General features: G+C 45.8%; 7 non-coding genes across 7 annotated transcripts; all 7 read left to right on the forward strand.

The window, feature by feature from the left end:
* The first annotated feature begins 41 nt into the window (after positions 1–41).
* On the forward strand, positions 42–232 carry LOC130302348 (U2 spliceosomal RNA). The gene has a single exon (XR_008852627.1). It is a non-coding gene; the product is annotated as a U2 spliceosomal RNA (small nuclear RNA).
* A 2,086-nt stretch (positions 233–2,318) lies between these two features.
* LOC130302310 (U2 spliceosomal RNA) lies at positions 2,319–2,509 on the forward strand. The gene has a single exon (XR_008852591.1). It is a non-coding gene; the product is annotated as a U2 spliceosomal RNA (small nuclear RNA).
* Positions 2,510–4,597: 2,088 nt separating this feature from the next.
* LOC130302321 (U2 spliceosomal RNA) lies at positions 4,598–4,788 on the forward strand. Its single transcript, XR_008852602.1, has one exon. It is a non-coding gene; the product is annotated as a U2 spliceosomal RNA (small nuclear RNA).
* A 2,090-nt stretch (positions 4,789–6,878) lies between these two features.
* Positions 6,879–7,069, forward strand: LOC130302333 (U2 spliceosomal RNA). The gene has a single exon (XR_008852613.1). It is a non-coding gene; the product is annotated as a U2 spliceosomal RNA (small nuclear RNA).
* Positions 7,070–9,160: 2,091 nt separating this feature from the next.
* LOC130302345 (U2 spliceosomal RNA) lies at positions 9,161–9,351 on the forward strand. Its single transcript, XR_008852624.1, has one exon. It is a non-coding gene; the product is annotated as a U2 spliceosomal RNA (small nuclear RNA).
* A 2,086-nt stretch (positions 9,352–11,437) lies between these two features.
* Positions 11,438–11,628, forward strand: LOC130302357 (U2 spliceosomal RNA). The gene has a single exon (XR_008852634.1). It is a non-coding gene; the product is annotated as a U2 spliceosomal RNA (small nuclear RNA).
* Positions 11,629–13,718: 2,090 nt separating this feature from the next.
* On the forward strand, positions 13,719–13,909 carry LOC130302311 (U2 spliceosomal RNA). Its single transcript, XR_008852592.1, has one exon. It is a non-coding gene; the product is annotated as a U2 spliceosomal RNA (small nuclear RNA).
* Positions 13,910–15,612: the final 1,703 nt, after the last annotated feature.

Raw genomic sequence — 15,612 nt, forward strand, 5'->3', positions numbered from 1 at the left:
CCCATGAAGGGGACCTTGTTGGGCCCGCCCCTTTCACGGTTATCGCTTCTCGGCCTTTTGGCTAAGATCAAGTGTAGTATCTGTTCTTATCAGTTTAATATCTGATACGTCCCCTATCTGGGGACCATATATTAAATGGATTTTTGAGAACGGGGGCCGATTTCAAAGCTTGCTTCCGTCGCCCTATGCATTGACCCGATATGGCAGTATCTTCGGGTACAGTGCACCACCCCCTTACAGGGTTAAAAAGAAAGATTCCTACTTTCATTGCTACCTGCTTGCTGGCTAGCCAGCTAGCCAGCCCTGTGGGCCTTGCTGCTGCTGCTGCAGCCAAAAAACAAAAGGTGGTGCTGCTGCTGCTTCTGCTGCTTCTGCTTCTGCTTGTGTCTGGCCGCTGTTGGAGCGTCCAGGCACAGGACTTCTGCTGCTGCTGACTAAATGGCCTCCTTAATTGGATCATTTGAGTAGCCAGCACACCTGTGCAGGTAGGGCATGACATGATAGGCAGCTGCCTTGATAGCGGGTGGGTGCTGAATGTTCCTAATTGACAAAATAAGATTAATGCTTATGAAGAAATATAAAATCTCATCCCTTCCCCAATATCGCGCCACACCCCTACCCCTTAATTCCCTGGTTGAACTTGATGGACATATGTCTTTTTTCGACCGTACTAACTATGTAACTATGTAACATAACATGGGGGGGGTCTCCTGGCTGTTCACACAGGTGTGTCATTGCTGTACATTGACCATGCATTGCTTCTGTGGTATTGCAAAGGCAAAGACAAATGCTTCCAGCCATCCATTGCACTAATGGATTGGTCATCAGCTGGCTGTCTATGTCCCGCATCAATATAGACCAAAGTACAGAGGGTTAGGCTATGCTATTGTGCACCTACCTGATGCATCAGAAGGTGCGAGGCCCTTGCTAAATTCTGTGCACAGACTTTGAGATCTATACTTTAGACTGTATCTAAACCTGCTCCAACATGGACTGACATTCTGGCCTACTTTCAGCCGATGCGACTTGTCTGTCGCTGAACAGTCGCTTTTTATGTATTCAGCACCTATGTATAATGTTGTAAAAATGCTCTAGAAGCTAAAGTCGCAGAAATGTCACACATATTTGGCCTGCAACTTTCTGTGCGACAAATTCAGACAGGAAAAATCAGTATAAATCCTTAGAAAATTATCCCCCAGTGTCTCCATCTGCTGGCGGTATTGAATAAGCATTGCTGCACTGATGGGGTATGCATTAGACGAAAAAAAAGAAGAAAAAGAAGAATAATACGCCCAGAAAAGAGGCGAAAAGGAGAAAAACGTAAAAAAACGTGAAAAAAAAGTAAGAGGAAGAGAAGGGAAAAAAAGGTGGAAATGGGTTTAAAAGTGATTTCGGCGGAGAAATATATATATATATATATATATATATATATATATATATATATACGCGCACACACACACATATATATAAACGTATTCTCCGTTGAGATATTGCAGCCGCTGCTGTGTCCAGGCCCAGGAGCCTTAGCACTGTGCTGTGATGTCACTCAATACCACTGACATCACTAGGTGTAAACAACATCTCTCCTTTGCTGTGTATGTGACTATGGAGCTGTTTGGTGATGTCGTCTATTATGGCCTTCATAGAAGCAACAGGAGATTGTTGCATCCATCTAGAACCCTCAGAACTACAGTGCTATGATGTCACTCACTTCCACAGGCCTTGCAGAGTGTAAACAACAACAACCCAGCTTTGTTGTGTATGTAACCATAGGGATTTGTGATGTCACCTAGAACCTTCACAGCAGCGACAGCTTTATGAGGAGCATCAGCACTGCTCTGCCTGAGCAGAACCATCACCGCCATAGGTTGTCAAATAACCCGGATTTAACCCACACAGGTAAGTCCAATGGGGTGCAGGCATGTCCTCTATGCTTACAGCTTCCCGTGGGTGTTGGTTTGATACCGTTTGGGGACAGCCAAGGAGGCATCTGCAGGCAACAAAGGTAGGTGTGTGCTTGTGTGTGTGTTTCCTATGCAGATCCTAAGCCCAGTGTCACATGCAAGTAGGAGGAGTAAGAAGGGTTCCTGGCAAATCCGGGTTATGGATTGCATTTAAAAAGGCCCCGTGGGAGTGCAATGGGCCCCTGTCTTGCTGCTTAGCAATAATGGTATGGGTTTAGGTTCTGCTGTGTGTACTGGTGGTTGACTGCCCCCCAGCCCAGAGTGTGCATGGAAAATTGTCTGGCAGCCTCCCTGACAGCAAGCAGTGATAGTGCCCATGAAGGGGACCTTGTTGGGCCCGCCCCTTTCACGGTTATCGCTTCTCGGCCTTTTGGCTAAGATCAAGTGTAGTATCTGTTCTTATCAGTTTAATATCTGATACGTCCCCTATCTGGGGACCATATATTAAATGGATTTTTGAGAACGGGGGCCGATTTCGAAGCTTGCTTCCGTCGCCCTATGCATTGACCCGATATGGCAGTATCTTCGGGTACAGTGCACCACCCCCTTACAGGGTTAAAAAGAAAGATTCCTACTTTCATTGCTACCTGCTTGCTGGCTAGCCAGCTAGCCAGCCCTGTGGGCCTTGCTGCTGCTGCTGCAGCCAAAAAACAAAAGGTGGTGCTGCTGCTGCTTCTGCTGCTTCTGCTTCTGCTTGTGTCTGGCCGCTGTTGGAGCATCCAGGCACAGGACTTCTGCTGCTGCTGACTAAATGGCCTCCTTAATTGGATCATTTGAGTAGCCAGCACACCTGTGCAGGTAGGGCATGACATGATAGGCAGCTGCCTTGATAGCGGGTGGGTGCTGAATGTTCCTAATTGACAAAATAAGATTAATGCTTATGAAGAAATATAAAATCTCATCCCTTCCCCAATATCGCGCCACACCCCTACCCCTTAATTCCCTGGTTGAACTTGATGGACATATGTCTTTTTTCGACCGTACTAACTATGTAACTATGTAACATAACATGGGGGGGGTCTCCTGGCTGTTCACACAGGTGTGTCATTGCTGTACATTGACCATGCATTGCTTCTGTGGTATTGCAAAGGCAAAGACAAATGCTTCCAGCCATCCATTGCACTAATGGATTGGTCATCAGCTGGCTGTCTATGTCCCGCATCAATATAGACCAAAGTACAGAGGGTTAGGCTATGCTATTGTGCACCTACCTGATGCATCAGAAGGTGCGAGGCCCTTGCTAAATTCTGTGCACAGACTTTGAGATCTATACTTTAGACTGTATCTAAACCTGCTCCAACATGGACTGACATTCTGGCCTACTTTCAGCCGATGCGACTTGTCTGTCGCTGAACAGTCGCTTTTTATGTATTCAGCACCTATGTATAATGTTGTAAAAATGCTCTAGAAGCTAAAGTCGCAGAAATGTCACACATATTTGGCCTGCAACTTTCTGTGCGACAAATTCAGACAGGAAAAATCAGTATAAATCCTTAGAAAATTATCCCCCAGTGTCTCCATCTGCTGGCGGTATTGAATAAGCATTGCTGCACTGATGGGGTATGCATTAGACGAAAAAAAAGAAGAAAAAGAAGAATAATACGCCCAGAAAAGAGGCGAAAAGGAGAAAAACGTAAAAAAACGTGAAAAAAAAGTAAGAGGAAGAGAAGGGAAAAAAAGGTGGAAATGGGTTTAAAAGTGATTTCGGCGGAGAAATATATATATATATATATATATATATATATATATATATATATATACGCGCACACACACACATATATATAAACGTATTCTCCGTTGAGATATTGCAGCCGCTGCTGTGTCCAGGCCCAGGAGCCTTAGCACTGTGCTGTGATGTCACTCAATACCACTGACATCACTAGGTGTAAACAACATCTCTCCTTTGCTGTGTATGTGACTATGGAGCTGTTTGGTGATGTCGTCTATTATGGCCTTCATAGAAGCAACAGGAGATTGTTGCATCCATCTAGAACCCTCAGAACTACAGTGCTATGATGTCACTCACTTCCACAGGCCTTGCAGAGTGTAAACAACAACAACCCAGCTTTGTTGTGTATGTAACCATAGGGATTTGTGATGTCACCTAGAACCTTCACAGCAGCGACAGCTTTATGAGGAGCATCAGCACTGCTCTGCCTGAGCAGAACCATCACCGCCATAGGTTGTCAAATAACCCGGATTTAACCCACACAGGTAAGTCCAATGGGGTGCAGGCATGTCCTCTATGCTTACAGCTTCCCGTGGGTGTTGGTTTGATACCGTTTGGGGACAGCCAAGGAGGCATCTGCAGGCAACAAAGGTAGGTGTGTGCTTGTGTGTGTGTTTCCTATGCAGATCCTAAGCCCAGTGTCACATGCAAGTAGGAGGAGTAAGAAGGGTTCCTGGCAAATCCGGGTTATGGATTGCATTTAAAAAGGCCCCGTGGGAGTGCAATGGGCCCCTGTCTTGCTGCTTAGCAATAATGGTATGGGTTTAGGTTCTGCTGTGTGTACTGGTGGTTGACTGCCCCCCAGCCCAGAGTGTGCATGGAAAATTGTCTGGCAGCCTCCCTGACAGCAAGCAGTGATAGTGCCCATGAAGGGGACCTTGTTGGGCCCGCCCCTTTCACGGTTATCGCTTCTCGGCCTTTTGGCTAAGATCAAGTGTAGTATCTGTTCTTATCAGTTTAATATCTGATACGTCCCCTATCTGGGGACCATATATTAAATGGATTTTTGAGAACGGGGGCCGATTTCGAAGCTTGCTTCCGTCGCCCTATGCATTGACCCGATATGGCAGTATCTTCGGGTACAGTGCACCACCCCCTTACAGGGTTAAAAAGAAAGATTCCTACTTTCATTGCTACCTGCTTGCTGGCTAGCCAGCTAGCCAGCCCTGTGGGCCTTGCTGCTGCTGCTGCAGCCAAAAAACAAAAGGTGGTGCTGCTGCTGCTTCTGCTGCTTCTGCTTCTGCTTGTGTCTGGCCGCTGTTGGAGCGTCCAGGCACAGGACTTCTGCTGCTGCTGACTAAATGGCCTCCTTAATTGGATCATTTGAGTAGCCAGCACACCTGTGCAGGTAGGGCATGACATGATAGGCAGCTGCCTTGATAGCGGGTGGGTGCTGAATGTTCCTAATTGACAAAATAAGATTAATGCTTATGAAGAAATATAAAATCTCATCCCTTCCCCAATATCGCGCCACACCCCTACCCCTTAATTCCCTGGTTGAACTTGATGGACATATGTCTTTTTTCGACCGTACTAACTATGTAACTATGTAACATAACATGGGGGGGGTCTCCTGGCTGTTCACACAGGTGTGTCATTGCTGTACATTGACCATGCATTGCTTCTGTGGTATTGCAAAGGCAAAGACAAATGCTTCCAGCCATCCATTGCACTAATGGATTGGTCATCAGCTGGCTGTCTATGTCCCGCATCAATATAGACCAAAGTACAGAGGGTTAGGCTATGCTATTGTGCACCTACCTGATGCATCAGAAGGTGCGAGGCCCTTGCTAAATTCTGTGCACAGACTTTGAGATCTATACTTTAGACTGTATCTAAACCTGCTCCAACATGGACTGACATTCTGGCCTACTTTCAGCCGATGCGACTTGTCTGTCGCTGAACAGTCGCTTTTTATGTATTCAGCACCTATGTATAATGTTGTAAAAATGCTCTAGAAGCTAAAGTCGCAGAAATGTCACACATATTTGGCCTGCAACTTTCTGTGCGACAAATTCAGACAGGAAAAATCAGTATAAATCCTTAGAAAATTATCCCCCAGTGTCTCCATCTGCTGGCGGTATTGAATAAGCATTGCTGCACTGATGGGGTATGCATTAGACGAAAAAAAAGAAGAAAAAGAAGAATAATACGCCCAGAAAAGAGGCGAAAAGGAGAAAAACGTAAAAAAACGTGAAAAAAAAGTAAGAGGAAGAGAAGGGAAAAAAAGGTGGAAATGGGTTTAAAAGTGATTTCGGCGGAGAAATATATATATATATATATATATATATATATATATATATATATATATACGCGCACACACACACATATATATAAACGTATTCTCCGTTGAGATATTGCAGCCGCTGCTGTGTCCAGGCCCAGGAGCCTTAGCACTGTGCTGTGATGTCACTCAATACCACTGACATCACTAGGTGTAAACAACATCTCTCCTTTGCTGTGTATGTGACTATGGAGCTGTTTGGTGATGTCGTCTATTATGGCCTTCATAGAAGCAACAGGAGATTGTTGCATCCATCTAGAACCCTCAGAACTACAGTGCTATGATGTCACTCACTTCCACAGGCCTTGCAGAGTGTAAACAACAACAACCCAGCTTTGTTGTGTATGTAACCATAGGGATTTGTGATGTCACCTAGAACCTTCACAGCAGCGACAGCTTTATGAGGAGCATCAGCACTGCTCTGCCTGAGCAGAACCATCACCGCCATAGGTTGTCAAATAACCCGGATTTAACCCACACAGGTAAGTCCAATGGGGTGCAGGCATGTCCTCTATGCTTACAGCTTCCCGTGGGTGTTGGTTTGATACCGTTTGGGGACAGCCAAGGAGGCATCTGCAGGCAACAAAGGTAGGTGTGTGCTTGTGTGTGTGTTTCCTATGCAGATCCTAAGCCCAGTGTCACATGCAAGTAGGAGGAGTAAGAAGGGTTCCTGGCAAATCCGGGTTATGGATTGCATTTAAAAAGGCCCCGTGGGAGTGCAATGGGCCCCTGTCTTGCTGCTTAGCAATAATGGTATGGGTTTAGGTTCTGCTGTGTGTACTGGTGGTTGACTGCCCCCCAGCCCAGAGTGTGCATGGAAAATTGTCTGGCAGCCTCCCTGACAGCAAGCAGTGATAGTGCCCATGAAGGGGACCTTGTTGGGCCCGCCCCTTTCACGGTTATCGCTTCTCGGCCTTTTGGCTAAGATCAAGTGTAGTATCTGTTCTTATCAGTTTAATATCTGATACGTCCCCTATCTGGGGACCATATATTAAATGGATTTTTGAGAACGGGGGCCGATTTCGAAGCTTGCTTCCGTCGCCCTATGCATTGACCCGATATGGCAGTATCTTCGGGTACAGTGCACCACCCCCTTACAGGGTTAAAAAGAAAGATTCCTACTTTCATTGCTACCTGCTTGCTGGCTAGCCAGCTAGCCAGCCCTGTGGGCCTTGCTGCTGCTGCTGCAGCCAAAAAACAAAAGGTGGTGCTGCTGCTGCTTCTGCTGCTTCTGCTTCTGCTTGTGTCTGGCCGCTGTTGGAGCGTCCAGGCACAGGACTTCTGCTGCTGCTGACTAAATGGCCTCCTTAATTGGATCATTTGAGTAGCCAGCACACCTGTGCAGGTAGGGCATGACATGATAGGCAGCTGCCTTGATAGCGGGTGGGTGCTGAATGTTCCTAATTGACAAAATAAGATTAATGCTTATGAAGAAATATAAAATCTCATCCCTTCCCCAATATCGCGCCACACCCCTACCCCTTAATTCCCTGGTTGAACTTGATGGACATATGTCTTTTTTCGACCGTACTAACTATGTAACTATGTAACATAACATGGGGGGGGGTCTCCTGGCTGTTCACACAGGTGTGTCATTGCTGTACATTGACCATGCATTGCTTCTGTGGTATTGCAAAGGCAAAGACAAATGCTTCCAGCCATCCATTGCACTAATGGATTGGTCATCAGCTGGCTGTCTATGTCCCGCATCAATATAGACCAAAGTACAGAGGGTTAGGCTATGCTATTGTGCACCTACCTGATGCATCAGAAGGTGCGAGGCCCTTGCTAAATTCTGTGCACAGACTTTGAGATCTATACTTTAGACTGTATCTAAACCTGCTCCAACATGGACTGACATTCTGGCCTACTTTCAGCCGATGCGACTTGTCTGTCGCTGAACAGTCGCTTTTTATGTATTCAGCACCTATGTATAATGTTGTAAAAATGCTCTAGAAGCTAAAGTCGCAGAAATGTCACACATATTTGGCCTGCAACTTTCTGTGCGACAAATTCAGACAGGAAAAATCAGTATAAATCCTTAGAAAATTATCCCCCAGTGTCTCCATCTGCTGGCGGTATTGAATAAGCATTGCTGCACTGATGGGGTATGCATTAGACGAAAAAAAAGAAGAAAAAGAAGAATAATACGCCCAGAAAAGAGGCGAAAAGGAGAAAAACGTAAAAAAACGTGAAAAAAAAGTAAGAGGAAGAGAAGGGAAAAAAAGGTGGAAATGGGTTTAAAAGTGATTTCGGCGGAGAAATATATATATATATATATATATATATATATATATATATATATATATACGCGCACACACACACATATATATAAACGTATTCTCCGTTGAGATATTGCAGCCGCTGCTGTGTCCAGGCCCAGGAGCCTTAGCACTGTGCTGTGATGTCACTCAATACCACTGACATCACTAGGTGTAAACAACATCTCTCCTTTGCTGTGTATGTGACTATGGAGCTGTTTGGTGATGTCGTCTATTATGGCCTTCATAGAAGCAACAGGAGATTGTTGCATCCATCTAGAACCCTCAGAACTACAGTGCTATGATGTCACTCACTTCCACAGGCCTTGCAGAGTGTAAACAACAACAACCCAGCTTTGTTGTGTATGTAACCATAGGGATTTGTGATGTCACCTAGAACCTTCACAGCAGCGACAGCTTTATGAGGAGCATCAGCACTGCTCTGCCTGAGCAGAACCATCACCGCCATAGGTTGTCAAATAACCCGGATTTAACCCACACAGGTAAGTCCAATGGGGTGCAGGCATGTCCTCTATGCTTACAGCTTCCCGTGGGTGTTGGTTTGATACCGTTTGGGGACAGCCAAGGAGGCATCTGCAGGCAACAAAGGTAGGTGTGTGCTTGTGTGTGTGTTTCCTATGCAGATCCTAAGCCCAGTGTCACATGCAAGTAGGAGGAGTAAGAAGGGTTCCTGGCAAATCCGGGTTATGGATTGCATTTAAAAAGGCCCCGTGGGAGTGCAATGGGCCCCTGTCTTGCTGCTTAGCAATAATGGTATGGGTTTAGGTTCTGCTGTGTGTACTGGTGGTTGACTGCCCCCCAGCCCAGAGTGTGCATGGAAAATTGTCTGGCAGCCTCCCTGACAGCAAGCAGTGATAGTGCCCATGAAGGGGACCTTGTTGGGCCCGCCCCTTTCACGGTTATCGCTTCTCGGCCTTTTGGCTAAGATCAAGTGTAGTATCTGTTCTTATCAGTTTAATATCTGATACGTCCCCTATCTGGGGACCATATATTAAATGGATTTTTGAGAACGGGGGCCGATTTCGAAGCTTGCTTCCGTCGCCCTATGCATTGACCCGATATGGCAGTATCTTCGGGTACAGTGCACCACCCCCTTACAGGGTTAAAAAGAAAGATTCCTACTTTCATTGCTACCTGCTTGCTGGCTAGCCAGCTAGCCAGCCCTGTGGGCCTTGCTGCTGCTGCTGCAGCAGCCAAAAAACAAAAGGTGGTGCTGCTGCTGCTTCTGCTGCTTCTGCTTCTGCTTGTGTCTGGCCGCTGTTGGAGCGTCCAGGCACAGGACTTCTGCTGCTGCTGACTAAATGGCCTCCTTAATTGGATCATTTGAGTAGCCAGCACACCTGTGCAGGTAGGGCATGACATGATAGGCAGCTGCCTTGATAGCGGGTGGGTGCTGAATGTTCCTAATTGACAAAATAAGATTAATGCTTATGAAGAAATATAAAATCTCATCCCTTCCCCAATATCGCGCCACACCCCTACCCCTTAATTCCCTGGTTGAACTTGATGGACATATGTCTTTTTTCGACCGTACTAACTATGTAACTATGTAACATAACATGGGGGGGGGGGGGTCTCCTGGCTGTTCACACAGGTGTGTCATTGCTGTACATTGACCATGCATTGCTTCTGTGGTATTGCAAAGGCAAAGACAAATGCTTCCAGCCATCCATTGCACTAATGGATTGGTCATCAGCTGGCTGTCTATGTCCCGCATCAATATAGACCAAAGTACAGAGGGTTAGGCTATGCTATTGTGCACCTACCTGATGCATCAGAAGGTGCGAGGCCCTTGCTAAATTCTGTGCACAGACTTTGAGATCTATACTTTAGACTGTATCTAAACCTGCTCCAACATGGACTGACATTCTGGCCTACTTTCAGCCGATGCGACTTGTCTGTCGCTGAACAGTCGCTTTTTATGTATTCAGCACCTATGTATAATGTTGTAAAAATGCTCTAGAAGCTAAAGTCGCAGAAATGTCACACATATTTGGCCTGCAACTTTCTGTGCGACAAATTCAGACAGGAAAAATCAGTATAAATCCTTAGAAAATTATCCCCCAGTGTCTCCATCTGCTGGCGGTATTGAATAAGCATTGCTGCACTGATGGGGTATGCATTAGACGAAAAAAAAGAAGAAAAAGAAGAATAATACGCCCAGAAAAGAGGCGAAAAGGAGAAAAACGTAAAAAAACGTGAAAAAAAAGTAAGAGGAAGAGAAGGGAAAAAAAGGTGGAAATGGGTTTAAAAGTGATTTCGGCGGAGAAATATATATATATATATATATATATATATATATATACGCGCACACACACACATATATATAAACGTATTCTCCGTTGAGATATTGCAGCCGCTGCTGTGTCCAGGCCCAGGAGCCTTAGCACTGTGCTGTGATGTCACTCAATACCACTGACATCACTAGGTGTAAACAACATCTCTCCTTTGCTGTGTATGTGACTATGGAGCTGTTTGGTGATGTCGTCTATTATGGCCTTCATAGAAGCAACAGGAGATTGTTGCATCCATCTAGAACCCTCAGAACTACAGTGCTATGATGTCACTCACTTCCACAGGCCTTGCAGAGTGTAAACAACAACAACCCAGCTTTGTTGTGTATGTAACCATAGGGATTTGTGATGTCACCTAGAACCTTCACAGCAGCGACAGCTTTATGAGGAGCATCAGCACTGCTCTGCCTGAGCAGAACCATCACCGCCATAGGTTGTCAAATAACCCGGATTTAACCCACACAGGTAAGTCCAATGGGGTGCAGGCATGTCCTCTATGCTTACAGCTTCCCGTGGGTGTTGGTTTGATACCGTTTGGGGACAGCCAAGGAGGCATCTGCAGGCAACAAAGGTAGGTGTGTGCTTGTGTGTGTGTTTCCTATGCAGATCCTAAGCCCAGTGTCACATGCAAGTAGGAGGAGTAAGAAGGGTTCCTGGCAAATCCGGGTTATGGATTGCATTTAAAAAGGCCCCGTGGGAGTGCAATGGGCCCCTGTCTTGCTGCTTAGCAATAATGGTATGGGTTTAGGTTCTGCTGTGTGTACTGGTGGTTGACTGCCCCCCAGCCCAGAGTGTGCATGGAAAATTGTCTGGCAGCCTCCCTGACAGCAAGCAGTGATAGTGCCCATGAAGGGGACCTTGTTGGGCCCGCCCCTTTCACGGTTATCGCTTCTCGGCCTTTTGGCTAAGATCAAGTGTAGTATCTGTTCTTATCAGTTTAATATCTGATACGTCCCCTATCTGGGGACCATATATTAAATGGATTTTTGAGAACGGGGGCCGATTTCGAAGCTTGCTTCCGTCGCCCTATGCATTGACCCGATATGGCAGTATCTTCGGGTACAGTGCACCACCCCCTTACAGGGTTAAAAAGAAAGATTCCTACTTTCATTGCTACCTGCTTGCTGGCTAGCCAGCTAGCCAGCCCTGTGGGCCTTGCTGCTGCTGCTGCAGCCAAAAAACAAAAGGTGGTGCTGCTGCTGCTTCTGCTGCTTCTGCTTCTGCTTGTGTCTGGCCGCTGTTGGAGCGTCCAGGCACAGGACTTCTGCTGCTGCTGACTAAATGGCCTCCTTAATTGGATCATTTGAGTAGCCAGCACACCTGTGCAGGTAGGGCATGACATGATAGGCAGCTGCCTTGATAGCGGGTGGGTGCTGAATGTTCCTAATTGACAAAATAAGATTAATGCTTATGAAGAAATATAAAATCTCATCCCTTCCCCAATATCGCGCCACACCCCTACCCCTTAATTCCCTGGTTGAACTTGATGGACATATGTCTTTTTTCGACCGTACTAACTATGTAACTATGTAACATAACATGGGGGGGGTCTCCTGGCTGTTCACACAGGTGTGTCATTGCTGTACATTGACCATGCATTGCTTCTGTGGTATTGCAAAGGCAAAGACAAATGCTTCCAGCCATCCATTGCACTAATGGATTGGTCATCAGCTGGCTGTCTATGTCCCGCATCAATATAGACCAAAGTACAGAGGGTTAGGCTATGCTATTGTGCACCTACCTGATGCATCAGAAGGTGCGAGGCCCTTGCTAAATTCTGTGCACAGACTTTGAGATCTATACTTTAGACTGTATCTAAACCTGCTCCAACATGGACTGACATTCTGGCCTACTCTCAGCCGATGCGACTTGTCTGTCGCTGAACAGTCGCTTTTTATGTATTCAGCACCTATGTATAATGTTGTAAAAATGCTCTAGAAGCTAAAGTCGCAGAAATGTCACACATATTTGGCCTGCAACTTTCTGTGCGACAAATTCAGACAGGAAAAATCAGTATAAATCCTTAGAAAATTATCCCCCAGTGTCTCCATCTGCTGGCGGTATTGAATAAGCATTGCTGCACTGATGGGGTATGCATTAGACGAAAAAAAAGAAGAAAAAGAAGAATAATACGCCCAGAAAAGAGGCGAAAAGGAGAAAAACGTAAAAAAACGTGAAAAAAAAGTAAGAGGAAGAGAAGGGAAAAAAAGGTGGAAATGGGTTTAAAAGTGATTTCGGCGGAGAAATATATATATATATATATATATATATATATATATATATATATATATACGCGCACACACACACATATATATAAACGTATTCTCCGTTGAGATATTGCAGCCGCTGCTGTGTCCAGGCCCAGGAGCCTTAGCACTGTGCTGTGATGTCACTCAATACCACTGACATCACTAGGTGTAAACAACATCTCTCCTTTGCTGTGTATGTGACTATGGAGCTGTTTGGTGATGTCGTCTATTATGGCCTTCATAGAAGCAACAGGAGATTGTTGCATCCATCTAGAACCCTCAGAACTACAGTGCTATGATGTCACTCACTTCCACAGGCCTTGCAGAGTGTAAACAACAACAACCCAGCTTTGTTGTGTATGTAACCATAGGGATTTGTGATGTCACCTAGAACCTTCACAGCAGCGACAGCTTTATGAGGAGCATCAGCACTGCTCTGCCTGAGCAGAACCATCACCGCCATAGGTTGTCAAATAACCCGGATTTAACCCACACAGGTAAGTCCAATGGGGTGCAGGCATGTCCTCTATGCTTACAGCTTCCCGTGGGTGTTGGTTTGATACCGTTTGGGGACAGCCAAGGAGGCATCTGCAGGCAACAAAGGTAGGTGTGTGCTTGTGTGTGTGTTTCCTATGCAGATCCTAAGCCCAGTGTCACATGCAAGTAGGAGGAGTAAGAAGGGTTCCTGGCAAATCCGGGTTATGGATTGCATTTAAAAAGGCCCCGTGGGAGTGCAATGGGCCCCTGTCTTGCTGCTTAGCAATAATGGTATGGGTTTAGGTTCTGCTGTGTGTACTGGTGGTTGACTGCCCCCCAGCCCAGAGTGTGCATGGAAAATTGTCTGGCAGCCTCCCTGACAGCAAGCAGTGATAGTGCCCATGAAGGGGACCTTGTTGGGCCCGCCCCTTTCACGGTTATCGCTTCTCGGCCTTTTGGCTAAGATCAAGTGTAGTATCTGTTCTTATCAGTTTAATATCTGATACGTCCCCTATCTGGGGACCATATATTAAATGGATTTTTGAGAACGGGGGCCGATTTCGAAGCTTGCTTCCGTCGCCCTATGCATTGACCCGATATGGCAGTATCTTCGGGTACAGTGCACCACCCCCTTACAGGGTTAAAAAGAAAGATTCCTACTTTCATTGCTACCTGCTTGCTGGCTAGCCAGCTAGCCAGCCCTGTGGGCCTTGCTGCTGCTGCTGCAGCCAAAAAACAAAAGGTGGTGCTGCTGCTGCTTCTGCTGCTTCTGCTTCTGCTTGTGTCTGGCCGCTGTTGGAGCGTCCAGGCACAGGACTTCTGCTGCTGCTGACTAAATGGCCTCCTTAATTGGATCATTTGAGTAGCCAGCACACCTGTGCAGGTAGGGCATGACATGATAGGCAGCTGCCTTGATAGCGGGTGGGTGCTGAATGTTCCTAATTGACAAAATAAGATTAATGCTTATGAAGAAATATAAAATCTCATCCCTTCCCCAATATCGCGCCACACCCCTACCCCTTAATTCCCTGGTTGAACTTGATGGACATATGTCTTTTTTCGACCGTACTAACTATGTAACTATGTAACATAACATGGGGGGGGGGGGGTCTCCTGGCTGTTCACACAGGTGTGTCATTGCTGTACATTGACCATGCATTGCTTCTGTGGTATTGCAAAGGCAAAGACAAATGCTTCCAGCCATCCATTGCACTAATGGATTGGTCATCAGCTGGCTGTCTATGTCCCGCATCAATATAGACCAAAGTACAGAGGGTTAGGCTATGCTATTGTGCACCTACCTGATGCATCAGAAGGTGCGAGGCCCTTGCTAAATTCTGTGCACAGACTTTGAGATCTATACTTTAGACTGTATCTAAACCTGCTCCAACATGGACTGACATTCTGGCCTACTTTCAGCCGATGCGACTTGTCTGTCGCTGAACAGTCGCTTTTTATGTATTCAGCACCTATGTATAATGTTGTAAAAATGCTCTAGAAGCTAAAGTCGCAGAAATGTCACACATATTTGGCCTGCAACTTTCTGTGCGACAAATTCAGACAGGAAAAATCAGTATAAATCCTTAGAAAATTATCCCCCAGTGTCTCCATCTGCTGGCGGTATTGAATAAGCATTGCTGCACTGATGGGGTATGCATTAGACGAAAAAAAAGAAGAAAAAGAAGAATAATACGCCCAGAAAAGAGGCGAAAAGGAGAAAAACGTAAAAAAACGTGAAAAAAAAGTAAGAGGAAGAGAAGGGAAAAAAAGGTGGAAATGGGTTTAAAAGTGATTTCGGCGGCGAAATATATATATATATATATATATATATATATATATATATATATATATACGCGCACACACACACATATATATAAACGTATTCTCCGTTGAGATATTGCAGCCGCTGCTGTGTCCAGGCCCAGGAGCCTTAGCACTGTGCTGTGATGTCACTCAATACCACTGACATCACTAGGTGTAAACAACATCTCTCCTTTGCTGTGTATGTGACTATGGAGCTGTTTGGTGATGTCGTCTATTATGGCCTTCATAGAAGCAACAGGAGATTGTTGCATCCATCTAGAACCCTCAGAACTACAGTGCTATGATGTCACTCACTTCCACAGGCCTTGCAGAGTGTAAACAACAACAACCCAGCTTTGTTGTGTATGTAACCATAGGGATTTGTGATGTCACCTAGAACCTTCACAGCAGCGACAGCTTTATGAGGAGCATCAGCACTGCTCTGCCTGAGCAGAACCATCACCGCCATAGGTTGTCAAATAACCCGGATTTAACCCACACAGGTAAGTCCTCCTCTATGCTTACAGCTT

This window comes from Hyla sarda, unplaced genomic scaffold, assembly GCF_029499605.1.
Source record: "Hyla sarda isolate aHylSar1 unplaced genomic scaffold, aHylSar1.hap1 scaffold_1161, whole genome shotgun sequence".
In the NCBI taxonomy this organism is placed as follows: Eukaryota; Metazoa; Chordata; class Amphibia; order Anura; family Hylidae; genus Hyla; species Hyla sarda.